A 27,776-nucleotide genomic window follows, 5' to 3' on the forward strand; every position below is an offset into this window, starting at 1 on the left:
GGTCATTGACTTAAGATGACTTATTAGCACACACACGCTGCAGGTAATGGAAGCGTAGTTATACAAGCTTGCACTTTGCATGCCACGACTATTCAACCTTCAACAGCTCCTATATAACCAAGAACAGTGGGCTCAGGGGAGAGAACGAGTGAGCGAGACGGAGAGAGAGCAAAACAGACAGCCAGAGGGTGGAAAGAGAGTCGGTGGAGAGAGTCAGAGAGACGGTGAGAGAGTGCTCGCCTGCAAAGATGAAAGACAATGCAATCAATAAGATATATAAGATAACAAATAATGCCCTGGGTATCTCATTAATCGTAACATAGGCTTATTATGCTGAGCACAGGTTTATAAAGCTGGGTCACTTTGGCTCCTTTTATTGAAATATCAGCAAAGGTAAGAGGAGGTAAAACACTACAGAGACTAGAACTTACTGTAGCTTCAGCAGAATATGTGACAGAAGGTCACCCACTCAGGAAAAGAGTGAGGAGAGTGTTGTTTGCTGTAGCACAATGAAAAATGTGAGGCAATTATTGTAGAGAAACAACTCCAGAGAGCGTACAATCAAGTGTAGTTAGATCGCCAAGAGTTAAAGTCATGTAAACTATCCATAGCTACCTAATGGAAGCTGTGAAAACAGTTTGTTGTTGCGTCTCAGTGTGTGTGTGGCTCTGTGAGTTGCAGTGTGTTATTGTTGTAGACACTGTGATGACATTGGGCCCTCTGTCACTCTTCCCTTCACGCGTAAGAGGAAGAAAATGATAGCTTATCCCTCGATGCCCTTGAAGGCAAGGTGTCTCTGCATAGTATATCCATCACAATCAACAACAGATCATTTATATTAAATGCTGGTCGTCTTATTTTTTTATTTTATTTTTAAATCTGCACCCTGTAATATAGTGAACCGAATGCAGGCTGAATTTAAACAGAGCAATAAACAGTGATTGTCGCACACAACTTGTCCTTCTAATTTACAGCCTGGAGCTGGGCACTGGGCTAAGGAGAGAGGAAGGTTGGGGAGTCCAGATGCATAATGACCTACACATTTCCACCTGATCTCTATTCTCTAGGTGCCGTGGCTTTCTGCCATAAAGGTGCATAAAATCCATTAGCAGGGACGACGGTTTACAAAGAGTAATATTGTAATTTCCATAAATGCAATGTCTGTTGGTCTTTCCATTAATCTTGATGACATTTTAGCATGATAATTTATTTATATATACGTACACACATCACCACTTTTTAATAGCAAATTAATAAAACCAGTCGTTATTAGCATAAAATATAGCCTGTGGTTGTGATTGGGATTACAGTCCCCTGGTTCCGGGGTCACCACCTAGCTTAATCCTCATTTAAAACTGGCAAAGTATGCTGTCAGCATGCAACCACTGTGGCTGGAAAGTACTCTGCTCATCACATGCACCGCTACACAGTCTTTATTTCTGCCTGCCCCGAAACTGAGTTGGTCCTGATTTATTTATTCTGTTTTGTGGTTTATTTTCTGCATGTTTTTCAACTGTGTTCCATCTTATCCTGATGTATCCCCGTGCTTGCAAGTGGGTTTAAATAGCACAAGAAATATGAGTAATCATGAGTCATCCAAAGGACTGCAGGGATACAGTCCCAAATTCAGAGAAAGCGCTGTCTCAGGCAAGGAAACAACTCACGCTAGAGCCTTATCTGCATTACAAAGCATTCCAGGACTTTGATTAAACACATTCCCACAATTACTAAGCACATTCTGCATGCAAGCATAGAAGGGAGCTTAGTGGCTGCAACCATGACATCACTATGTAGAGTAATGCTGATTCACACATTTTCTATTCCAATTGTCTCCCTCCACAAATCAGTAAATCTACACAAATGTCACCCGGTGCACCGTGCCAAATGGCCTTCCCCTTCACATTAGTCTAACCGCAGACAGAGAGAAATGTTACCTTCATCAGACACTGATCAGTGAGTTCCACAACATTGCCCCCAAATGTACCTCTGCATGTATATGTGGACCCTTTTTCATGAATTGGAAATTTTCCATCCCTGAATTTTCCTATGACTAATGGCATATTGTTTTCTGACTTACAGAGACAGATACGGTGCGAGCAATGCCACTGCATAAATAGGTGCGCCAGGCGTGGTTCATTAATAAGCTAACTCTCACATTTTTCTTTCCGCGTTTGATAGGTTGCTGTTGGTTTTATCTTGGGATTTGCTGCATGAACTGGCAAATAGCAAGTGCTGTTATAGCTTCAGACCGCTATATAATTGATTGAGATCCAGGCCCTGTTATTTCTATATGGCGGCAGACATGAGCTGTATGCAGGATAATGCAAGGGCTGCTGGCTCTGACCCTAAGCTCCTGGCGAGTCGCGACTCACCTATAAAAATTTCCATGGATGATTAATACAGGAATCATGTTGGCTTATTAGGGCTCAATTCTGCAACCAGTGGAGGGGTGTGAGTGTGCATGTTAAGAGCCATCCAAAACAGGCAGGAGTAAAAGGTGAGGTCTGTGGTTGCACTGACTTGGATATGACTTATGCGTTCACACACACACACACACAGACACACAAACACACACAAACACACAGAACCAATCTGAATGTGGTCCACCCCACCATACCATTTCACTGAGCACCGAAATGCTTGAATGAAGATGGATAGGATTTCCTTGAATGTAATCCGGAGGAGGCTGCTGGTCATTGCCGGACCCTATCTTGGTTTCCTTGCATGCTGTCACTTACTCACCCAGGCAGCTAGTGGTGGGTCTAAATGTGATGGGCTTTACGTGCCCTTGATTCCCCCTACAAAGGGAAATTACTGGGGATGCCGAATATGAGCCAGGCATTCACGGTCATGCCTTTGCAGGTGTCCAAAGTCAAGGTCTCGGCCAGTTTGGCCTTCCGCCTGTCCCTTCCCCAACTGGGCTGATCAATATGTTATGGAGCACCGCCCAATCAAAGTGAAATACTCAGGACACGCCTCCTAATAACATATTTGCAGCCATAAATGTAAAGATTAACGATAACAAATGACCAAGCCAGCCTTATGTATGCCCTGACGCTCTCTCAATGCATGAAATTTCAGGCTAGCTGCTGCTTGTCTTCAGGTTCATTACCTCCACATGGAGGCATGGGGGGTTTCAATCATACCACCCCAAAATATAACCCCCATCCAGCATCCAAATAGACCCACACACACACAAAAACATGCACACACATCACATCCTCCTCCTTATAATGAAAACACAGGTTAGGCACACATTAATCAATGCAGACACCAAGTTCTATGAAATCTAAATGGGGTAAACATCCCCTGAGCATTCATTACCATTCTGTGACAGGCTAAAGAAATGAAATAAAAAGATGAAGACAAAATACATTAGTATATTGATTCTTACAGTGTTTTTTTTTTTTAAAGGTGTCAGCCCGTTCAAGAAATCGGTTGTTTGCAAAAGCTTGTGATCTCATGCATTCTAAACAAAGTTAAAGAACTTTAGAGTAAGTCACACCAAGACCATGTAGAAGTGAAATATGCCATTTAGTTTAAGTCCATAAATGTAAATTGTAACACCCCTTGATATAATGTGGATGTTACAAGTGGATCGTTAATATTGACACAGTAAAGTGTAATACCCGTTGAAATGGAACCTTGTAAAAGCAGAGGTTGTGACCCTGATTGTAAAGAGAGCATAAGATGAGACAAGAGCAGATTTCTTCCCACTATAAACATTACAGCCAATCTCTTTTGAATTTGAGACTGATCACCCATCGTCTGATTTGGTTGTATTAGTTTGGATTTCTGAAATACTCATTTTTAACCACTATCTCACAATTGAAGCTATATTAATGTAGGATAAGTTCTCTCTCTCTCACTTCTTTTTTTGAAAGATAATCTCTGCTCTTGACTGTAGCTGTAAGGCGGTGCTAAGTCATAGCACGACATGCAGTTATTAGAAATGCAACATTCTCAGTACAGGGCTAACCCGAGGGGGGGAGATGAGAGGAAGACAAGGGGTTATGGAATTGACATGCAGGGGCTCTCAGTGCTGTTGGCCTACAACTGAAGAGCCCTTAACCAAATGAGAGAGCTGGTCTGGATGGCTTCCATGGGCCTCTGCGGGCCTCAGCAGGCCAGGAGCAGGATGAAAGCATGCTATGATGTATCCACAGGCTCAGACGGTTGTGAACATCTGGGGTCTAAAACGGGATCCTATCCTGACTCATCTTGTCTTAAAGAAGAAAAGGCCATTGGAGATTCAAAGGGGTGTGTGTGTGTGTATGTGTGTCAGACCAATTTCGCTGTGTTCTTATAGCACCACAAAAGGATTAACTTTATGCCTGGAAACAACATGTAGCATGTGTTGGAACACTGTTGCTGATCTTCTTGTAGCCTCTAATTTCATGTAAGTTGTGAATGTTGCTGCACAAAAAAAACTCAATCTGCTCTTTGCAGGATCAGGGATGTAGTCACCTCTCGGAGGATGGATTCAGACCAATAAACAAACATCTGTGAAGACAAAGATGAGTGTTTATCAGTGTGCCTGCAGCCATGATGAGCCCTACGTGAGAGACAGTACCAGTTGCCCTTTACCGTGGTGCAAATTACATGCAGAAGTGGCATGTCAGACATGTGTGACTGTTGGCCTATGAATACATAGGCAGTAATCAACATTGTTTAAAATGCTCATTTGCATATGCATGCATCATTAATTCTATGCAAATGAGGCAGTGGGGACTGCACTGGTGTGACTCTCCTTGTAACCCAATAGTATAGCTGTCAGAGGAAGGTTACAAAGAGAGGCAAAGTCATTAGTTTGCAACAGTCCTTCCATATAGATCCCGTCTTCCTCTTGATGATTAATGGAGAAGATGCTCAAAAGTAACTTTCCGGTGATGTATGCTCTTTTGTATGCTTTTCCATGTCTGTATGGTGCATGTGCATTGATATACACAACAATGAGCCACTGGAGAATAAACAATAAGAGGCTGTCTGTGAGTATTTGTGCTATAAATGCATTCCCCCGTTATGAAAGACCTGAGTTTATCCCTCAATCCATGGTAATGTTTCTTTTTTTTTAATTATGCATGCATCACTCAAGAAGCATACATTATAGGAGATTATTTTTTTTCCTTGCGTGATCTGAAGTGAAAGTCTTGGCTTGACCTGATTTACTATATATTATGATTTAAACACGTATAAGGGACTGGGCCTTTGCAAGATATTCCCTCTAATAGTGGCTTATAGATCATAAAATGAGGCAATACAAGCATCTGAAATCACTATCACTATAGATACCAGTATGGGTATCAGTAAACGTATAAAAACAATATGTTATCAGTTTAGTTACAAGTATCGCTGCCAGTACCAGTATCAGGTTTTTTTTTTCCAAATTGTTAAGACAAGATAACTGGGTAAGAGTATCTCCAAAGCTGCAGCCCTTGTGGGTTGTACCTGGTCTGCAGCGGTCAGTGGTCCAAAGTTGGAAAACCGGTGAGCCACAAGGTCATGGGAAGCCGAGGCTCATTAATTTGTGTTGAGAGTGAAGGCTGGCCAAAGTGATCTAACCCAACAGAAGAGCTACTGGAGCTCAAATGACTGACAAGTAAATGCTGGTTCTAATAGAAAGGTTTCAGGCCGCACATTGAATCACCATCTGTTGCACATGGGGCTGCATTGCTGCAGACCAGTTAGGGTGCATGTGAGCTTCAGAACTGGAGCATAGAGCAATCGAGGAAGGTGGCCTGTAGGAGCACTGCAGTGTTGACTTGGTCTCAAAGTTGCCCAGATCTAAATCCAGTCAAGCATCTGTGGGATGTGCTGAACAACCAAGTCTGATCCCTGGAGGCCCCACCTAACAACTACCAGGACTTAAAGGATCTGCTGCTAACATCTCGGGACCAGATACCACGGCACACCTTCAGAGGTCTAGTGGAGTCCATGTCTTATCAGGTCAGGGATTTTAAGGCCCCAGAGGGGGACCCTACACAATAGTAGGCAGATAGTCATAATGTTATGGCTGATAGGTATAGATACCAGCATCAGTAGAAACTGGAATCCTTATCAGTAACTGTGTGAATACCAGTACCACTACCGGTATTGACCACTACCGGTATTGGTATAGAATCTGTATCAGTACCTGTATGAATACCAGGATCAGTATGAGTATCAGTATAGGCATAGATATTGTTAACAGCATAGATACCAGTATTGCAACAAGGATCAGTGTTAAAATCAGAATCTGTTTAGATACCAGTGTATCAGTATAGAATCTGTATCAGTATCTGCATAAATATCACTATTGGGTCTAGTATCGGAATGGCTCTTGCTATCAGTATAGATCCCAGTTGCCACCAGGACTTGTACTGATATTGGTATTAGTATAAATACCAGATTTGTATCAGTATACATATGAATACTAGTATCATTACTTTCATGATATCAGTATAGTATCAGTATCTGTACTACTATGAATATTAGTCTCAGTTTTCAAGTGTCGGTATTGGTATTGATATCTGTGTGTGTATGTATTGGTATCAGTATTGGTTTGGTTACCAGTATAAATACTATTATCAGTATAGAAGTATTGGTATTTGTATTGGTATTGGTATCTGCTGGAATAAAAGTTTCAATACCAGTCTCAGTATTCTAGTGTCAGTATTGGTATCTGTTTGGATACCACTATAAATTCCAGTCTCATTACGCTAGTATATATATTGATATCAGTATTGGTTTGGATACCAGTCTAAATACTAAATATCAGTATAGTAGTATCTGTATTGGTACCAGTATCTGTCTAAATACCAGTATAAATACCAGCCTCAGTTTTCTTGTCTGTATTGGTATTGGTTTCTCCCTGGATACCAATATAAAAACCAGTCTTATCACACTAATACATGTATTGGTATCAGTATTGGTTCTGATACCAGTATAAATACTTAATATCAGTATAGCAGTATCGGTAATGGTAACAGTATCTGTCCAAATGCTAGTATAAATTCCACTCTCAGTACACCAGTATCCATATTTGTATCGGCATTAGATACTAGATGCTAGAAGTAAAGTTTTAGGCACTTATCCAACTTGCCCCAAGAGTTGAACTGGTTTCAAATATATTGAGGTTTGCCCCCTAACCAATAGAAACAATGTGGTGTTAGCCGAGAGTGTTAAGACAACCAGAACAAGCAAAAGTGATTAATAAGTAATTGGTGTTTTCATACGGACATCTTGTGTGCATCTTTTATTACACCAGTACTTCAGGGTTACTTGGTACGGCCAAGGCTGAAGTCTAAGCCTTGGAAACTGTATCAGGAGAAAAGAAAGTATTGTGATAACTTTTTTCACAATGGACTCGTATTACACAAAGATACTGAAATACAACATCAATAGAAATCTGTGTCACCACAGAAACAAAAGTTTGTATAAATCTCCTATATAATCTACATGCAGGAGGTTCAAGTCGGGGCCGAAATGTTCTCATTCTCATCAGAGTTGGTAAACGATGATACTCTCCATGAACTTCATATGCATAATGCAGGAGAGATGTTCTAATAACAAAAAATACAGCATCAATAATGTATTTATGTGAGAATGGACTCACCTACTACTTCACTGATTCCTCTGTCTCCTTTCTGCTCTGTAATGAATCAGTCTGGCGCAGTGTGGAGGGGAAAAAAGGTGATCTCAGCAAATATAGATGAGAATGACACCTTCTGGAGTTTGAGAAGTTGAAGAGGCATCTAATAACGCTCACTCCGCTCTCCCCCCTTCCTCCCTCCGCCTCCCTCCCTTTACCATGTATCCCCTTAGTTGACGCGACGCTTCCGAAGGGGCCTAAGAAGACACACGATGACAGCCATGCTCAGAGGAAGATGGTAACAAGATGTGATGCATAACACATGAGAGAGGCTGGGGTGTCATTACAGAGGGATGAGCAGGCTTCATCAAGCACATCACAAATACATTTTAGATGACACCTCCACTTGTGATGCGCTCACTTCAGAGAAAATAACATTTATTACCCTGTTATGTTTATTGCAAATATGCAGATGTATGAGACAGCTGCGGAGGACCTGCGGTGTAGATGAATTACCCAATTCCCATTTGTTTTACATAAACTTTTTGTATTACTTTAAAATACTTTTCTTTTGTTCCATTTTTTTCCAGAGAATATTTCATATTAGTATTCTGATCCTGATAGACTGTCCCTTTTCACTGCCGCGCTTGGAATAAATTTGATATGCCTGAGTGCTCGCGGTAGACTTTGTTTTCCTTCCAAAAAGCGGTTGTTATAGACTCAATAAACATCCATTCTCTCCTTTTTTTCCAGTGAGAGAGCATCCCAAAAACTGTCATGATTGCTTTGGAAAAGAGCCTATGAAAAGCTATGCAAATTAACTATTTAGTGGGTTGCTCCTCCCTGTGACATATGGTTGTGGCCAAAACATTAAATCCTTGCAAAGTCAATGTGAAACATGTTGTCTTTTTAAATCCTGCCAGACTTCATTTTTAATAGCTTTTCCAGGCAGGTTTAAACTGTTTTGATCACCGTACATTTGGGTCTTTTTACACATATTTGGAACAATTGTGGCACATACTTTCGGCCATACTTTCCCTCACAGATATCCAGAGTTTTCTTGCTTACCATTTAGACGAGTATTTATAAAAACCCTTCTTCCCACAAACTGTGTTACCATTTTAGAATCCTACTGACCTGTGCACCCCGAACTGCTAGAGCATTACTTGAGACGGTCCTATTTTTATATTTCCTGTATTCCAGCTCCAGTATTCCCCTGCTGAAATCTTCTCAGTAGCGCTCAGAGATGATGCAGGGAAATAGACGAGAGAGGAACCAAAATCTGCTGAGCTACTTAAAGTTTTAACAGAGAGTAAACGAAGGGAGGGGGGAGATACTGGTTTCCTTTGCTCGCCTGTTAGCTAATAAAAATGCTTACATACAATGAGAGAAATATACAAGAGCAATCAATATTTTATGCAACAGCTCAGAATGGGCCTGCAGTACTGACAGGGGAGAAAACCAGCGAGGAGATGAAAAATAGATTGCATTAATCCAGCGCTGTGATTTACTACAATTATGTCATCCATTGGATAGACACAGAGAGAGAGGAGGTTTGAATACATTTGGGTTACCATCACTGTTTATGTGGCTATGAGTAAGAAAGCAAGACTCAAAAAAAAAAAAAAAAAAAAAAAATTGGATGGGGAAAAAACAAGAGGAGGGGTTTGGAGAGAGGAGACAGAATGAGAAAGTGCCATCTAATGTAAATTCAGCAAACCCTCCCTCAGTTCCTACTCCCCCTGCCCCTTCCTCCGTCCCAACCCTGGAGCTCCGTGGTGCTCCGCCGCCCTCCGCACCATGTCACCATCCACATTCTCCTTCTCTGCTCAATGTTCCATGACAACAAGGTGAGACGGACAGCAGAGGTTAGGCTGAACAGCTGCTTCCTGGGTTGGAAATTCCAGGCATTGAGGGCCATCTGTCTATATGTTCACTGATGTATATGGGAGCCATCTATCAGGCTGCTAGCCCTGCAGCTGCTGGGGCCGTCACAGCCCAGTCTGCCACCCGCCCGCTCGCCTGCCTGCCTGCCTGCCTGCCTGCCTGCTCTCTTGCTTGCCTGCTTGCTTGGCTGGCTTCTCCCAGCCTCAACCCCAACACAATGAGAGCTCCTTCTTCACTTTGTGTCACACAGAATGGGCTGATTTGATTAAGTCCTGGGCTCTCATTATGTTAGGTAGGGGTGTAGAATTTCAATGATAATCCATAATGCATGACCGGGGGTTTTGTTGCCATGGTGACATAAATTCAAGGTTACCAGCTCAGACGCATAATTGGGTGCGCATTGAGCGCTGAAGAGGTGCTGTTAAAATTCCCCTCATGAAAGTGGAGCATCAATCATGCTGTCGTAGATTGCAAAGTACTCATAATCAGATGAAATGCTTGGCGGAGGGAAAACGTCACAACAGGACAGGGCTTCCTGCTCTTTGAACAATAACATTCAAAAATTGACTGAACAACAACTTAACATATTTTTGTTTTTGTTTCCCCCCCCTCCTCTCCTCAGAACCTCCTCCTTTGCATTTTCAGCCTTTTTTGTACAGTAAGTTGGTCTCAGCTCATTTGGCCCTTATCTTGCTCTCCCAGGCAGGAATATCCCCTCAGTCTGTACAGCTCCCCCCAAATGATGGAAATCAATTCTCACAAGAGATCAGGACCTCTATGACAAGCAGAGCCTGCAGCTCCGGGCTCATCAGACCCATTTGAACGGCAGACAAAAGCAAAAGATTTCTGCCCCTTGTGCCTTCTCCTGAAATCCCATTGAAAATCTGCTCATGCCTTCTCCAATCTGCGCCACAGTTCTTTTATTGATGCTCGCTCTATTTTTTTCTTCTTTTTTTTTTTTCGGATGGGAAGTGGATCGACAAGGGGATGTGCTCGCTTGGAGGCGTGTGCGGGACGGGGAATGGTGTGGGTCCCCTGGATAAAACCTTCTCTTCTTTCCTCCCCTTCCCCCGCTTTTTACGTCTACTTCTGGTATCACTAACAATAAAAAATCAAAGAAGTGATGAGTGGCTTGGAGCTACTTGTTAGTCGGGCAAAGTTTCTTTCTTTCTTTTATAAACCAGTGGAAAGATAGCCAGGAACTGAGAAAGATGCGTGAAGTTTTGTAGGTCAGGTTATTGTGCAATTTACAGCGTACTTACCATGACTGTCTGTCTATAAGCTGGCAGGTTGGACCATTTCAATCACATGAGCACTATCCTGAAATACCCCCCGTCCATCAATACAGCACCTCTATAATTCTCTGATGGTTAATAACCATAAATCAAATGAGATTCATAAACCATTAAGATGGTGCTTATTATCTCTTACACTAGGTAGTTCAGATATTCATAGCCTGGAGGTACGCGCCTTCAAACCAATAATCCGCTCCATCTATGCAATATTTCCCTCTTTTTATCACATGAATTATGCTTTGTGTCATAATTTACCAGAACATTTCTCATCACTGGAGTAATACGCTTTACAGAATTCATTTCTCGCTGCTTGTACACCACACAACCGCACTCTTACTTTTTTTCCAGAGCCACTTTCCTCATTGATAAGCAGAGTTACAAGGTCACACATCAGTTGCCGAATCAGGCTCGCAGGATCTGGCTTGGTTTTCTTTCTTTTTTTGTGGGGGGGGTTTGAAAGTGCAGTGCCGATCTTAAGGACAGCTACATGAAAAATTGATGCCGCTTACTTTAACTCGAGTGAAAGTCTACTCTTTTCAAAAGGAGACAACAAACACATGAGGGAGTTTCCTGCAGTGCTCGAGCATCAAATTAAGGCCCAACAAGAAGACATCCATGTATGCCAGTCACGGCTTACCTTCAAAGGCCCCGTGTACGACTATAGAAGCCATTTTGTTTGAAAGTACAAAGGGAAAACAGGTTATTAAGAGGACGGCTTTCTAAAATGGAGAGACAGACATTCTTTTTCAAGTCCAATTTTCCCCCCGCTACTGTATTTGCCACCTATCATTCCGATGAGCGTGTTGCTTTAAAGCGACTCAACAGGGTTCCTGCCGAAGATCTGAATCAAGTTTTTAATGAGGCTGTCACAGGTGTGGATCTGCTGATGCTGACGCTCTGTGGGACTAAACAGGCCTTACCCAGTCAATTAAAGAGTCTGGGCTATTCACACAGGAGTAAGCACCGTAAGTATGCCCTGTGTTGCTTTGTTTTCCACCCTGTCAGTCTTTTCTCTCCTGGAATCAGGGGCTTGTGATGACAACAACCAAAGAAGTGCACTTTAAGTTTTAATCAGACAGGTATAACTTTCATTTCTTTGAACTGAACCCACAGTTCACTTATCTCCAGATGTTCTTCAGTCTGTACGTCACATTTCCCTGTTCTTTCCCATATACTTTTCTCACAACTGTGCAACTTTTCATAGGTTTAAATTTAGTCAGGGATTGGCTTTTTGCATTGACTTGTTGGAGTGTGGGATTTGGGGATTTTTGTGCTGTCTAGGGATCCATGCATCGTCTGTGTGTGTGTGTGTGTGTCTGTGACAGATAGAGAGAGAGAGGGAGAGAGTGGGAGAGAGTGGGTGTGTGAGAGAGGAAGGAAGCCTGTAATTCCCTGTCCTCCACGTGAACCCTTGATACTGTCCCATATGTTATATTCCCCCATTTCACTTGTCAAAGGGCTGATGTGTGGCTTGTATGGAGAACAAACATGTGTTCCAAATGTGTGTCAGTAATGCTTCACAGTGACCTGACCCCGACGTCTATTTATGTGCATGTGCTGTGGCGTGTTTTATTCTGAATATGAGCAATACGTAACTGGACTGACAATGCTTAGTGGACTCAAGGCTACCCACGCAGAAACAAAATACACCAGAAGAAGAACAACCCGGAGGAGGAAAAGTAGGAGGAGGAGGAGGAGGGCAGTGGCAGAATTAGAAGCAAAGGAGGAAGGAAGCAGAAAGAAGGAAAGGAGGGGAGAGAAGGGAGGGAGAGGGAGAGAACAGAAGGAATGCATTGGTCAAGCACACAGAGTGTCAACAAAGCGGTGTAAGGACTTGTCACTCTTGGTCACTGCGCTCACTGCCCGGCGACTGGAGAGGAATGCGCTGGTCATTCAAGCCGCCAGAATAGGCAAGTGCTCCTTTGGCCCTTCCACCCTGTGCTCCACCATTGTATCAGCAAGAACATTGTTCAGGAGATTCCTTTGTCCCTTTAGATTTTTGGAGGTCCCTTTTCAGGACGTCCACTGAGACCCCCTGTGCAGTCAGGCCATAGCTGCTCCCTGAACAGCTGTCTGGGATCAAGCTGAAGTCACTCTAAGCTGGCTCCCATTTGAGCCAATGCATTACAGATGTTTATCCTTCAGAATTAGACTGCTGGCTAGCTAGCTGCAGGGAGGATGATAATGCAGACTTCAATTTGGGCGACTTGGTGCAGTTACGTATTTCCGTATTGGGGTCTTAAACCAAGCTGACCCCTGGTAAAGATTTCTCTGTTCAGTCTCTTTCCCAATGTGATTGAATTCAGCCCCAGCTTAGGGGCCATAATAAGCCCTTCCCGATGCTCCACTGAGCAGATCTCCAATGCACAAACTGTGGCCTTCCCCCATTGTGATGTTTACAAGGTCAAGGTTGCAGGGTCACTGTTTCTGGCTTAGTTAAATTGGCATGTTCATTTTTTTTTTGGTAATGGATTACTGACTTGGTGATGGCTTGATGCTTAGCGTCACTTTTATCAAGGGCAGGAGAATAATATGGGGACAAGCTAAGGATTTAGGGCCAAATGCAGACAATTGAAGCATCTCAATAGATATCGAACTCAGTGGTGGGGATTTGCATAACCTGGTTGGAGGCAGATAGGAGAGAAAACGCTCTCTTGGACCTGACAGTGTGAAGGATCATTTGAGTGATTTATGCAGGAAATTGTATTTGCGAAGCAAGGGAGATAATTTAATAAAGCAAGGCCTGGCCTAGTCTTCAAGAACAGGGGGCTCTTTGCTGAAAAATGATACAGCCTCCTGTCTGAGGGGGTGGCAGATAACGAAGACCAATATTTACCGTGGATTTGTGCTCCTTCTATTTCCTGTCTTAGTCTTACTATTATCTTTCCTAGTTTCCTGAAATGAGCAAACATATTATATGCATACATATAAATGTTTAATATATGCAAATGCAACCTGTTTCATTTCCTTTATGCAAATGTTGTATCATTATTATTAGCAAAAATGACGAGAATATCAGAGAATCGCACGGCAGCTTTAACTACAGCTGTGAATAATCACGCTATTACATAGAGGAAAGAAGGCACCAAGAATCCAGATAAGTTCATGTACGTCGGGCTCATAACATCAATCCCTGACAGATAATTAGGTCCTTTATTTAAAACGATCCTTTGTAAGACACGGCGGCGAGGGACATGTCTTGCGAACACATTCCAATAACAAGACAAGACACATCATTGGAGATGAGTTGAATTGTGTTGAGGATGTTGACCTCTGCTCATGTTGGAGCATAAAAATGAATGAAGTGGACAGAGGCTGAGCTGGATTCCTCTTAGTGAAGTGCTTTGAGACCTTGCTTTTATTGCATGTAAACAACTGTGAAGAGCCATATAAATACTCCACATCCTCAGACCAATAACTGATATATTCCCACTAAGTACACTGCTTCACCTCATTAGCGTGCGTCTGAGCTTCAACCTTGCCCCTGCATCAATCCGCCACATGCACATGTCTTTGCAATGCACCCGTACATATAGGGCCTTCTTCCTGATATCGTAAGTATGGCGAGAGAGTTGGCCCCAGTTAATGTTGCATGTCAGCAGAGTAAGGGTCTCTCTCTCTCTCTCTTCTTCTGCAGTAGGTCTGTTAATGTTTAGAGTCAGGAGGCCCAGGGGACTCTAAATCCCTCGGACACAAAGAGCCTCTGTGTGCCGGCGAGGTCACATCTGCCCAATGACTCTGTGTGCATATAGGGAGCACTCTATAGGCCATCAGAGGGGCCTGCTGCAACTGCCCCACTTCCATAATACTACTCTGTGTGCACCATGCCGGCCAGTGGGCTTGATAGAGCTTGACATTTCACCACACGCACATTAAACTCGCTGTCACGTCAGCCCATTCTCCTCAAGACGCGGGGAGAAATGGAACATCATAAAAAAAAGCCAAGCATCTGCAGTACATAACGACAGAGGAGCGCTGAGACGAAAACATAAAATTAGTGTTTTGGTCATAATGTTGCAACAGACAATAAAGGATTGCACCATTACAACTCAAACGAGTGTCCACAGACAGTTATGTTAATGCAAAGAATTTCATTTGGACCCACTCCACTCCTGTTCTTATCATTACCTATTTAAACCTGACATCTAGAGTCATAGCAAGGACGACAGTGCACATTCGCTCTGACATTATGTCTCTAAATAACAGATGTTTGTGCAGTGGCTCACATTTGGGGCTCCCTCCTTTAATGAAGGACCTTAAAGGTGAAACAAGAGCTTTGGTTCTTAATGTCATTTTTTATTAAGGTTGAACATAAAGCAGCAGAAATGCTCATCGTTATTTATCAAGTGTCCTCACCCAGCGCTCCAATATTAACATGCCTAAGAAGTGATTAGCATTGCTATTGACATGGTAAACAGTGATTAAAAATATATGCCTTTTAATGGGCCCCAGCCTTGCCGATCAGATAGTGTGCAGGCTAGTCAGTGGTGCAATAAATCATTAGGTCTGGCCAGTGGAAACCAGGGCTATCCACTGAATCCAGGTTGACTCGATATGGAGATATCAATGAAAGCCTTTGTTTTGTCCACCGCAGCAAATTAGACACGCCACTGTGCTCGGTTAATGTACACACTGCAATCTTCCCTGACCTACACAGGCTGAATTTAGCACTTGGGATTTCTCATAAAGTAGAAGTTTCATTCCAGTTGACTACACAGACTGAATGTGGATGGCTGGGAAGGACATCAGCTGGAATGAAAATAATCTGTTAAATGAGACAGCAGTGTTGTGTTGTCACACAGCCAATGAAAAAGCGGAGTTGGAGTTTAGCGCGTTAAGGGTGAACTAGCCTGTATTTAACCAGCTGTAAACAACGTTTGGGAAATGCAAGAAGAAAAACCTCAACCCAGGTGACCTTTGACCTTGTTTATGTTGCTCATGATAAAACTCTAAAAAAAAAAAAAAAAGGAGGGGGGGTTGATGTTCCAGTTGTGGGTGGGTACAATGTACTCTGCACACTGAGAGCAGTTGCACTCTCGGGATGAAGTGGAGGAGACCTTTTAGGAGGTGACAATGACAGGAGAGGTGTGATGGGGTCAGGGTGGTTTGATACCATCCTATTGAGGCCTTAATTGCTCATAGAGAGGCTATAGGAGCCTTCTGTGCATCCACTGTGAAAGGACTGAGCAAGAGAATGTAATTTATGACTGGCAGGGTGAGGTTACAGGGGGGAGCGTCCCCTTAAAAGAGAGGCATGCATGCCTGGTCCCTCTCCTGAGCTCAAGTGGCTCAATAGACGGCAATTGAGCTACTTGGGAGGTGGACCTGCAGTCTCCTTCTCTTTCCCACTCTCTCAGTCTTTCTGTCTTTTTCCCTAACTCTCCGTCCAACTCCGCTCCGCTGCTCCCTCCCATGTCCTCGATCGGCTCATCTGGGTGTGCCGCGGCAGGATATCAATCTTAATGAAGCTGCCAGGCCAGTGTCGTATCAACTTTAGACTACAGGCCTTGATAAGCATACCAATTCTCTGTAACAATACCCAGGGTAATAACCAGGACAATAAGGTCTCACAAAGGATGGAGTGTGGAGACATCTGAATTTTATGGGTGCCGTGTGTGTGAATGAGAGAGAGATAGAGAGCACATAAATTGTCTGTCAGGGTCTGTGTGCGTGCAGGAAGCGCATGTGTTTAAAGTGAACATGAACATATACACGGTGCATGTGCATAAAATAAAGAGTGAAGAGTTCTGACTTATTCAAATCATATGTCTTCCTGTGGCCCACAAAAGTAAGACCACATAAGAAGAGCGGAGTCATATTTTTGCTCGAGAGTTTCAGCTCGACCTCGCTCCGGTTCTAATGTAGTTTAAACTTTGTTGCGTAAGCTACAGGTCACTCAGAGACCGTCCTCCAGGTTTCCCCTCATCGTTCAGCTCTCCGGTCATGTCTCTGAGATGAGTCAAATGTTGTGTTTACAGTATGGTTTTATCTCCACAGCCAGATAGGTCTGGAGTGGGGAATGTGGGCGCCTGCCTGCTGGCTGCTTCTGCTTTTGGAGGGCGTCGGAGGACAAAGTGTGACTGTGCGACCGTTTGTCTGTTTGCATCTGGGGGGTTTTGGTCACATGAGGCCAATATGAGCGCCTGTGGTCTTTAATTTATTGTGGTGGGTTTATGTGGCTGTGACTATCGCACACATTAGCAACATTACTCTGCTTTCATCTGCTGAGTTCCTCTTGGATTAGAATGAGGAAGAAAAAAAAAGATGCTAACCACAAACTTATTTAGAGGGGATGGAGGGAGGAGGAGGGGGAGGGGGATTTCCAGTCTGATTTCCTCGCAAGGGCAGGCAGACATGTGGTTGGATGTTTGATGTCAGCCTCAAGGAATCTTTTTGCACAAATGGCTCATATGTTGACTTTATTGATGTTACTCAGCTTTGCTTAGGTATCTTGCATCACCCCTGGAAGATGTGTTGTGTCTGTTGACTAAATTAGCGCAAACTCAACCAATCCCTGTGCAAGTGTGCAAAAACATGTGTCTCCACGTAAACCATTAGACTGTCTTCTGGTATTCAAAATGCTAATCTCCTTTGGTTCACAACGCTGTCACAACATCTCTTTCGCAGACCCTTGAACCATTCTAATGAGGCTCATTCGCACTTACCCATTTTCGACCAATGCGAAGCTGGTTCTAGTTCTGGGCTGGTGCTTGCGTTTGTTCAGAGCTAGTTCAACTTGCAAACCAGCTCGGCATCAGTTTGTTTTTCCACCTGCTCAAGCCTGTAATGGAAGCCATGACATCACTTCTACGTGACCGCTTTTCCCAGCAGTGCTAATGTGAACATTTCCTCACAGTAACAACGATGGCGGAAAACGTAGCATGCTGGCTGGTGTTGCTCCTGGCTTTTCGTCATTACATGGGGTCCTGCAGAGAACTTAGCCAACTTAACCAACACTTCATATGGACGGTGGCTTCCCCTTTTTCCCCTCGCCCCTCGCCCCTGACGTAAGTGGTTTCACGGTTTCACAGCTTTTTTCCTGGCCAGGAGCTGGTTCTTTCATACCCCTTTTCGACCGAGGCAGTTTCAGGGCCGGTTTAGAGCTGGCGCTCAATTGAGCACCGTGTTCCGACTACGAGTGAACCGGCTCCCGGCGGGGAAAACCAGCTCCAGAGTGGCTCCAAGCTGCCGTTGTCCACCATCGTTGTTGTTGTGAGGGAAAGTTCACGCTAGCGCTGCTGGGAAAAGCGGTCACGTAAATCTCACATCATGACGTGCCTCTTCCATGCGGCTCGAGTGGACGGAAAAACAAAGGGGTGCCATGTTGATTTGCGGTTGAACCAGCTCCGAACCGGCGCGAGAACCAGCTCAGAAATACAACCCGGTTTGCGTCGGTCGAAAAGAGGTATCACTGTTGAAACACAAAAATCTTGTTCCCAATTGATCGCCGGCTCTGAACCGGCCCTGAAACTGCTTCAGTGGAAAGGAGTAACTGTGATCATACCTCTCTCTGTTTCTGACTGGCAGCGTGTTGGCTGCATGACGGCTGCGTGTGAAGGTTCCACCTCCATCTCCAGCTCTGGCCCTAATTTAATTTACACCGACTGTGTGTTTGCTGTGTGATTTTCAGCTGTTAACCCTGTCTGTCTTTATAAGTTTTACCTACATTAATGCCATAAACTATCTATTATAAATGTCATAGTGATTACTTCCACGTTGGAAAGCATGTAGAGAGAGGCATGTGCTCTCTGACTGTGAGTTATATTTAACAAAAGTAGATTCAACAAACAAAACACTCTCCTCTTAACATGCTGTGTGCCATACCAAAACCAGCTTGGGTCTTAAACTTTAAGAAAACCATCCATCTATAACTATGAATGCAGACATAAATATTGATTAAAAACAAGTTCAATTATCAGTCAATTTGACTAAGAACGTGGTTCCCGGTAGAAATATGTGACCCTCCGTTCCTCAAGGTAATCAGCGGATTCATCAGACGCAACATGTGTGTGAGATGTGTGTCTCACACTGGCTGTCTAAGAGCTCTGACCTGTTAGCATGCATGCCACTATAAAAATGATCAGTTCTGCAGCCATCATGCACTGCACAGGGAGCCGATGTGAAATAGTGGTAATCCAGCCCTGAAGCTGTGTGTTTTTTTGGGGGGGACTCTGTAATGGAAATCCACAACAATAAATCCAATCTCCTATTTTTAATTTTTTTATAAAGTGGCAGAAACACCAAAAAGCAAATACAACGGCGCAACTTGAAGATTTAATATACTTCCTTATCCACATATAAAAGTAGATCTGTTTGCACTCCTGTTATCAAAAACCTATTTTGGTAAAGTTATGAAAGACACTGATCACAGTTGCAAGTGTTGTATGAGTTGAAATATTGTATGATCAAGCAATTTGCACTGAAACTTTTGGATAAAGTTGTAGCAAAATCAGGCTTTATAGGTCTCAAAAATCCCAGAGAAAGGCAGTGAAATGGACCGTCTAATCAGAAGCAACACTGTTGGAATTCAGGGGAAAAAAATAGGTAGAGATGGGCCTGCAAATTAATTCACATTACATTCGAGGTGAACATGGAGACACTGTTCTTAGTTCATTGTGGTTAGATCAAAAGGATAAGTCCAACAGAGAGTAGACAGAGGGGGGTCATCCAGGAGCTTTAACACACTGAGAAATGTGATGATGCCTCTTGATTCATCCTTTAGATAAGAGCTTTAAAGCTGACAGACACGGCTACGACGAAGCTCACTTGTCACAGGTGGGGTTTTGAATGGCAGGTCCATTCTCTAGTGTGAATGCTTTCTGCTAGAGCTCAAAAGAGCTAATTAAAAGAGACTATGGACCAAGCTGCAGGCTGTTTCTCATTACAGTCACATACTACAGTATAGACCCTAACCTGAGCTTCTACAGGTTATGTCTGCTGGTAACAGATCACTGCTACAACCTTGGAGGCTCATTGCTCTTCTTCCTCATCTGTTTGACAATGATAAAGAAACAATAGACACAACAATTCGATACGGTTGCAGAAACAATTCACACATTTATATGATCAATCGGAAAATAAGTAACACGGGGAGAGCAATTTCTTCTCCACATCCTGAATTGTTGAGATCACTTAATGCAGTCCACGGTGTGGACAGTCTGGCTCAGCTGGACATATGAGATATTTATAGATCCAGCGTCCCTGTGGATTGGTTGTCTGGTGGGTTGTCCTTTATTGATCCGAGTTTCAGGAAACAAACACACCACAGGTCAGACATCTACGAACACCATAGGAATGTGGAACCTGGAAATATTACATGCAGGTGGGGAAAATGGCAAAAGGGGAAACACGCCAGTGTTACAGAGTGTATTAGATTAAGATTCAGTCTGGGATGCTCTTAGTAATGGTAGTTATGAAATAAAGTCTGTTTTTTATCAGACTTATGTGAAGGAGTGACAGGCCAGGCCTCAGTGGGCTTTCAAAGTCATCAGTAAACATTTTAAATCTGTAAGACATTTAGTTGGACTTAAGAGTTTTTGAGTGGCCCTAAGTACCATCTGGTGACATAACTGTATCAGTAGTGAAGCTATAAAGTTACATTATGTCCCCATATACTGTAGGCAAGTGGAAGCAAGCCTCTTTCACATATGCACTTGTGAAGTTTTCAATAATGTTCAGCAGCTCTGCCACAGAAATCTTAAAAAAAAAGATGCTTATTCACACATGTCCCGCACAGTGTGGAGTTTTCCCTGTCAGGTGAGAGGAATGGTGAGCAGAGGTGGAGGATGAGTCTCTGGAGGCAGGACATGAAGCCACATTGTGAATGTTTAAAACATGATGGGTGTTTTTCTGGAGATTGTTCTGATCAAGACATTCGATCGATTTATTTTGTGTGACATCAGGGCCAAACTTTTCTTATACCGGTACCTTGCTTTATGATAACAGATGGTTACAGTGGCTCTGTTGCTGCTAACCGTTAGCACTCATAGAAAGCTATTATGACCGTTTTTGCATTTATATCAATGCTACCTGTAAACAGATGTTTGTTCAGACATCTTTCCATTCTTGTCTTAAAACTGATTCTCCTTCAACCTTGATTTTCTTACTCGTCTTGTCATGAGCTGCACATCAGAGTTTGAAACCACTCACACAATATCCAACTTTGCCCACTGGCTGGCAGTGAATTTTCTCAGAAATGTCCTGCTTTGTTCTCCAACCTCGATTTTATGTTGAAATTTTACAGGAAGTTGGCAGGAAAAAATTGTAGGTAAGGTCGGGGGTGAAAATGTTGTCTGTTTCCGTTCACACATGCAGCCTCCCTTGAAAATTTCTGCAGGTTTTAAGAAGTTTTGTGCGTGTGTGAACACAGCTGCAATGAATGGAATTGGTCCTAGTATTGACCCCTGAGGGACGCCACAATTGACTGTGTTTTAAGAGAAGCATTGTCACCTATAGAAACATTGGAGTGAGAGACACATGGGTGTAGAAGGCAGAGATTTAAAACCAGATAAATTATAGCCTTCTGAGCCGCTGAATGTCCTGCACATGGCTCCTCGTGTTTCATTCTTTTGTCCCTATGACGTCTGGGGCCCATGTTCCTCTGGGGATGCAAGGTGGTACCATGTTGCATTTAAATTTCTCCTGTTTTAAAGCACCATCACTGTCACTGTTCCAAATAATAATGCTCTATTGGTGCACATGGTTCAGCTTACTGATGCTACTCAGCCATTAAGATGAGGTAGGGACAGAGAAAGAGAAAGAAACCGAGAGAAAGAAAGGGCCTCAGTGCCCCCACTGCTATAATTTAGGGCGCTCTTATCCATGCCATCAGCTTGGATTGTAATTCAAGAAGCAACAGTGTGGAGGGCCTGCTCCTTTTTTATGCACAGCCATTATTGAGGCCGATGAGATACAGTAGTGGCTTTTAGCACAGGAGAGGCCAGACATAGATGGGTCGTCCAAGTGTTTTACAATTGAATGTGCTAAACCACTGCCAACATGCAGCCACACAGGCAGCAAAGGATGGGCCCTGATTCAGGTCTTTCTCCCCCCCCCCCCTCCTCCTGCTGTCCTCTGCTCTGGGCCTCAGTGATGGGCAGAGAGGACCAGGCTGTTATCCCCTCTGGTAATTACCACCATTAAAGCTAATCCTGGTCCAATTCAGGCTGCTTTTGTTTTGAGCTTTATCTCTTCAGTGCTGGAGAGTTTCTCCTTTCAGAGCAGCACACAAAGACACAGTTTTTAGAGTTGGTAATTATCTGTTTTATCCCCTCGGCTGGGAATAGGATGAAAAATACTCGAGATGGACAGAAGCATATCTGCTCGTCCTCTCACACCGCTCCTCTCCATCTTTTCCTATCCCCATCTACGCCCGTAATCTCTCACCTCTCTCTCTCTCCTCCCTTTCGTCCCTTTTTTCATTCAGGATGACAAAAAAGATAATTGTTAAATTCTGTGCTGGATGTTATTGAGAGATTAACGAGATTGAGCATGAATTTATCAATCTCTGTGACAATACTGCGATAAATGTAATTATATTCGCTACTTATTAGCATGATGGTAATGCTGGCCCCCTAATTTTCCGCTGTAATTGCGGCTCTATTTTTACGAGGTGTTAACTGCTATTAATCACATTGATGATTCAGTAAATGTAGCGCAAAGATTTCCATTCAATTCCATTTCCTCTGACCTATCTCTCCGCAGATCTGTCTCTTATCAAAGGAATAAAAGATCATTGTTACATAAAAGAGAGGAGAGAAAAAAAGAGCTCGCTTTCCATGCAGAACCTGTTTTAATGGATTTTTTCATCCTTTTTGCTCAAATCAAACTCGGTGTCATAATTTTCAATTTGCCAGTTTTCACTGCTGCCACTTCTCCCCCCCCCCTTTTTTTATTTTATGAGCTGGCAAATTGTCAGCTGTCAAAGTTAAAGTGACATCCTGTAGTCAGAAATAAACCATTTCTGGGTTAAGAATATAATGTGACTGATGAATATGCTTTGTGCTTTACGCTAATTAGTGTGACTATTGAGACACCATGTCTTGTGCACCTTGTTAATGCTGGTAACAGTATTCTACCCATCATGCTAGTTGGCTTTCGCACACCCACACTGCTCCTCTAGCCCTATATGAGTAGTATAGCCTGGACACATCTTTAATAAGCACCATCTGACTGCGAGAATCAACAACTGAGCTGGTGTGATCGGCAGCATGCATCCAAATGCCCTTGTTATATCCAGAAACACCCTCCACCAGCTTTCCTCCAGCATGTCTGCACTTTGTTTCACTTGCCCACTCGCAGCTCGTCGTCACTCCAGATGGCGCTTCACTTCCTGGTCCTGGGCCTGCTGTGCTGGGACCTTCTCCGATTGGACGGCGCACCTGCTCCCCCCGCCGCCCGAGACGTGATTGACAAGTGCCTTCCCCAAACAGAGGCCCTGCTGCTGCTGACATTCTGTCGTTGAGTGACAGCCCCCATAGTGTCGTGCTCCCCGCTGGTGATTTTGGGCATGACATCATTAGTTTCTCTCTATCAAACAGCTGTTCCTGATTCCTGGTGTTCATAAAAACCGGGCGCCTGATTCTACGGAGTGTGAAGAACATTAATTAGGCTTTGCACAAGTCGCACAAATCAGAACTGTCTGAGTGCGTTGCTTGGTTGTTGAAGTGGTAAATCAAGGCTGGGTATAAATATACAGTCTTATACATTCAAAATGTGTGATGTAACAACCACACTGATTATTCAAACGTATCCCTTTTAGAAAAACAATTAGCATCAACAATTGACTTCTACAACTGGTAGGGAAATGCTCTGTAGATCTACAGCTACTTAAGAAAATAATAGCTTTGCGTTATTTTTCCAGTTCTGTCTCATGACGTACATCGGGGAGAGGTTATTAAACTTCCAAGAAATTTGCTCACAATTACACATGAGGTCTTTTTTTCAAGCGCTCCTGGTTATTTATTCCAAACCTGAACATGTCAAACAACTCAAAAATGTCTGTAGTGTCAAGTCAACAGTATCCGCAGGCTATTTATTGCCAGCGCACTGTAATCTGTTACATTGCATTATGCTATACAGGGGTTTCTATTTTTCTGGCCTAGATGTTTATAACCAGCCTACAGCTTGTTTCGGGTTCTTCTTTCCCCCATGGAGAAGGAAGACGGGAATGCCACCTGCTCTGACAGCATCCTCTGACAAGGCTGAGTGACAGGGAGAGGGCTAAGTGGTCAGACCATCAGAGGCTGCGGCAGCATGGTCCTCAAGCCTCGGCCAGATGGTCGGCTTCAGGTGTGTATGTGTGTGTGTATGCGTGTGGCTGGGAAAGGAAAGGAAGCGAGCATCAGTGTGTGTCTGTGTGTGCGTGTATCTCAGAGGAGCAGTCTACACAGGTAGCTAATGGATATGCTGCCTCAGACACCTGAGGGCACCCTCGGGCGATGCACTGGCACGGCGCCAGCAGGAATCAAGCCTGTCATCATTCTGGCCACAGGCGGAGATAGGCATAAGGAGGGTATTTAGTTTTTATGTTATTTTTTCGTTATCATTTTTAAGGTTTTGGAGGAAGGAAGGAAGGAAGGAAGGAAGGAAGGCCGTGGATTGTGTCCCATTACTATGAGGAGTAAAATAATAAATAAGTAGATAAATAAATGAAATCCAGGTCTGTTTTTAGCCTTCCTCTTCAGACAGACACTACACCAGCCCTGAAAACACAAATTATTCCAATTTGCAGTCCCAGCCTGGAGCACTGGTGTCTGTTTTGCAAGCTAACCGGGGCCATTCCAGTGTGTCTAATTATTGAATCTGCTTCAACAAGAGGAGACTTTGTTTTATGTTGTTGTCACCTCATTCCCAGGCAACTTGTGACCACGAGGCATTTGAATTGTTACGGTGTTAGTGTATGTCTTTTTTCCCCCCTCTTCTCTAAATCTGATTATAAAGTATGTTTCTTATTCTGCCGAGATTAGCCATCTGGCTGTGGGATGCAGGGAGGGAATCTCTCTCTCTTGCTTGTTAGCGACTGGCTTTCACATCTCTCCCTCCGCTGAGCTCAAAGCTTGCTGAGTGACACCGCTGCCCACTCACACAGACAAAAATACCCAGCTAACTGGATGGCATATGTGAGACATTCACCACAGGGGTACAGCTCTGTGTGTGTACAACAGAAAGACAGACCGTGGGTGAATGAAAAAGAGAGACGGCAGGAAAACAGACAGAAAAGTGTCTTTCTTCCCTTTTTCGGTATAGAAAATCCCTGTCAGCTGGGGCGTGGGGGAGAGAGGGAATTAACTTACATGCGGAGGAAACTTGGCTGATGCCTTTCCTAGATAAACTGAAGCCCCAAGCTAAAGTCCAGAACATCTTCTCCCTCAGAGGGTTATGTGGGAAACTGTGAATATTTGTCCAAACAGTGCTGAAAGCTGTGAGCAGAGCCCACATGTGGGAAAGGTGGGCTGAAATATGTCCGACAAATTGGACTTTGTTGGCTTGGCCCGCTCGGCTCCTCAGATGGTCTAATTGAACCTGACATGGCCGTACGTCTGTGGCTTCCTCTCTGGTTCGGGCCTCTATTTGTCTTCTCACTCATGTTAAAGTCATTAGCCGTGTTCTTCTCATTGTCCTGCTGTGCTGCTAAAACACACTGCCATTTAATAAAGCCTTCATTGTGAGCGATACACTCGCACCTCGATGATCGAAAATAAATTGTCTCTTTTACTGGAAAGTGTGAAGCTCTGCTGGAAAGTGTGAAATCTTCAGAAGCACTGTTGGAATTATCTGAGCCAACTGAGTGCTACAACAAAGACTTCATATGGTTGTTGTCATATTTGTAGAGTATTTTATGATGTTACTGACGCAGGGGAGTTTTTGTTTTTATTGAATCTCCATTCAAAAATATGAGGATCTCTCTCTGGAGTGTAAAAAGACAAACATCCTAAAGCCTTAGAAGCAGGGGTGTGTCTAAGGGGTGGCCTGTGATGACACAGCCCCTCTAGAAGTCTGATTGGCTTTGCCATAACCCATGAGTATAAAGGCTGTCTACTTGACAAGAGTAAGGGCTCCATTTAAATGTAGCTAATTTGTTTGTTTATTCACTTAACAGTGATTTTTCTTTCTTTTTTTTTAAAGATACATTTTGGGGCATTTTTGCCTTTATTGATAGGACAGCTGAAGAGCGACAGTAAATGTGGGGAGTAGAGAGTGGGGGAAGACATGCAGTAAATAGTTGACCTGCCAGGAATCAAAGCAGCCACCTCTGCCACGAGGACTATAGCCTCTATACGTGGGGGGGGGCTCAGACTGCTAGGCCACCAGCACCCCAACAGTGATTTTTCAAGATAACTTCCTTTCGAGTCCTTAAAGGCACTATGAGGAGTTTTTAACTGACTGAGAAACAGACTGAAACTGATACTGATGCCTCTTTATGACCCTCAAAAGCAAACAAGACCATCCACAACAACACTGATAGCTTCTCTCTTGTCATTTTTAATATCTGAAACTGCTCTGAGGGGGTAGGTGTCAGAACAGATGATTGACATCTCGCTTTAGAAACACCATGTTATGTCTATTTTCATTGCAAATAATCACACAGTGTGATAAATCTGTATGTTAAACACAACAGGATGAGGTTATTGTCTGAAGATACAAATTTTGCATGTACAGGATGAGAGATAAGAGGTATCACTTTGTCCACAAGGGGGCCCCAGAACCGATGCAAACCAAAAGTTCCTCACAGCAGCTTTAAGTAATAGGCGTGGAAAAACATTGAAATTTAAACTCAAATACAAACAAAGATTATAAAGACTGTAATATAACAACTACATCATTAATTCTTTAGTTGAAGGCACTGTGAGGAACACTCACGTTGCATGTATTCTGATGACCCCTTTGGACAAAATTGGTGGTATGTTTCGGGGATTCCGGGAAGGACTGCATTTCCCATGAGCACCATCACCCACTGCTGTTCGCACGTGGCTCTTACCAATGCATGCATTTGTTGTAGAGGCAAATGAATGGAATACAGGTCTTCTTTTTAATACTACTTTTCATAATTCAAGACAACTTTTTGCAGGATGCAGAGTGATGAGGTTTTGATTTGTAGATACATAAAAATATTAACTGTTGGAGTGCCAATTTGGCCTTGTTGTTGAGTTGCATGCCCTGTGGACTAAGGCCTAGTTTATATTTCTGTGTTGACTGCACACTGTAATGGCCAACGCGGTCTTGAGTACTACATACTTCGTTATATCCCATGTTAATCTGCCTCTTCCTTTCTATGCTTGTCAGAACGCCTGTTTCCTGTCCTCCTACATTTTTTGCTTGGAACTATGGTGACTCAGTGTATAATGTTAAATTGGAGTTGATAAATGTTGCTGTTGATCATACAGAAATTATTGCAAAAGAAAAGAAGACTTCTGAGGGGATGGAATGTGCGACTGATGTATGGTCAATGTACAACAATTCCCAGAATGTTGTAAATGCAGGAAATACGATTCTACCCAGCGGACCAATCACAGGGCTTTTTGTCGGCATCTTTTCAATGGTTAGTTACTTTTTGGAAGATGTGCACATCAGGCTATGTGTGTAGCTCTCTGAGTTTGAGCAGGGACTAAAGGCTAGGTCCTCATGCAGTTAGCCAGGATTCAATTCCAACCTGCAGCCCCTTTCCTGCATGCCGCTCCATATTCTCTCATCCTGATTCATGTCTTATCCTCTCCAAATAAAGGCATCAAACACCCAAAATATGACTTAAATACATTTTTTACTGTAACATAGCAACGACACAACATCGGGCACTGATTTATTACTGTTAGTTAACTTACGAAAGGTGACCAGACCCATCACAGTGTCATGGTGTGAACTCTGGTGACCTAAGAAATGTCAGAATAATGTAAATATGCACATGTTTTATTACTTTCTCCTCAAAGAGCACTGAAGCATTCACACACCAGAATAAACCATGATTAAATTCTTGAAGTCTGACCTGAACGAGTGAGGCCACCCCAGTCCAAAATCTCTGGGCACAC

The 27,776-nt window shown here is 43.3% G+C and overlaps 1 long non-coding RNA gene across 3 annotated transcripts in view; it reads left to right on the forward strand.

Annotated features, from left to right (window-relative positions):
• LOC117806813 overlaps positions 1-23,136 on the forward strand; it is a 105,224-nt gene extending 82,088 nt beyond the window's left edge. The window contains exon 4 of one of the 3 annotated variants that reach the window (XR_004629765.1): positions 23,053-23,136. This is a non-coding gene — a long non-coding RNA (uncharacterized LOC117806813). Of the gene's footprint in view, positions 1-4,449; positions 4,986-7,803; positions 8,415-23,052 lie in introns of those variants that run through there. The other 2 variants (XR_004629759.1, XR_004629757.1) reach the window with 2 other exon arrangements.
• The last annotated feature ends 4,640 nt before the right edge of the window (positions 23,137-27,776 follow it).

This window comes from Notolabrus celidotus, chromosome 22 (assembly GCF_009762535.1).
Source record: "Notolabrus celidotus isolate fNotCel1 chromosome 22, fNotCel1.pri, whole genome shotgun sequence".
Lineage (NCBI taxonomy): Eukaryota > Metazoa > Chordata > Actinopteri > Labriformes > Labridae > Notolabrus > Notolabrus celidotus.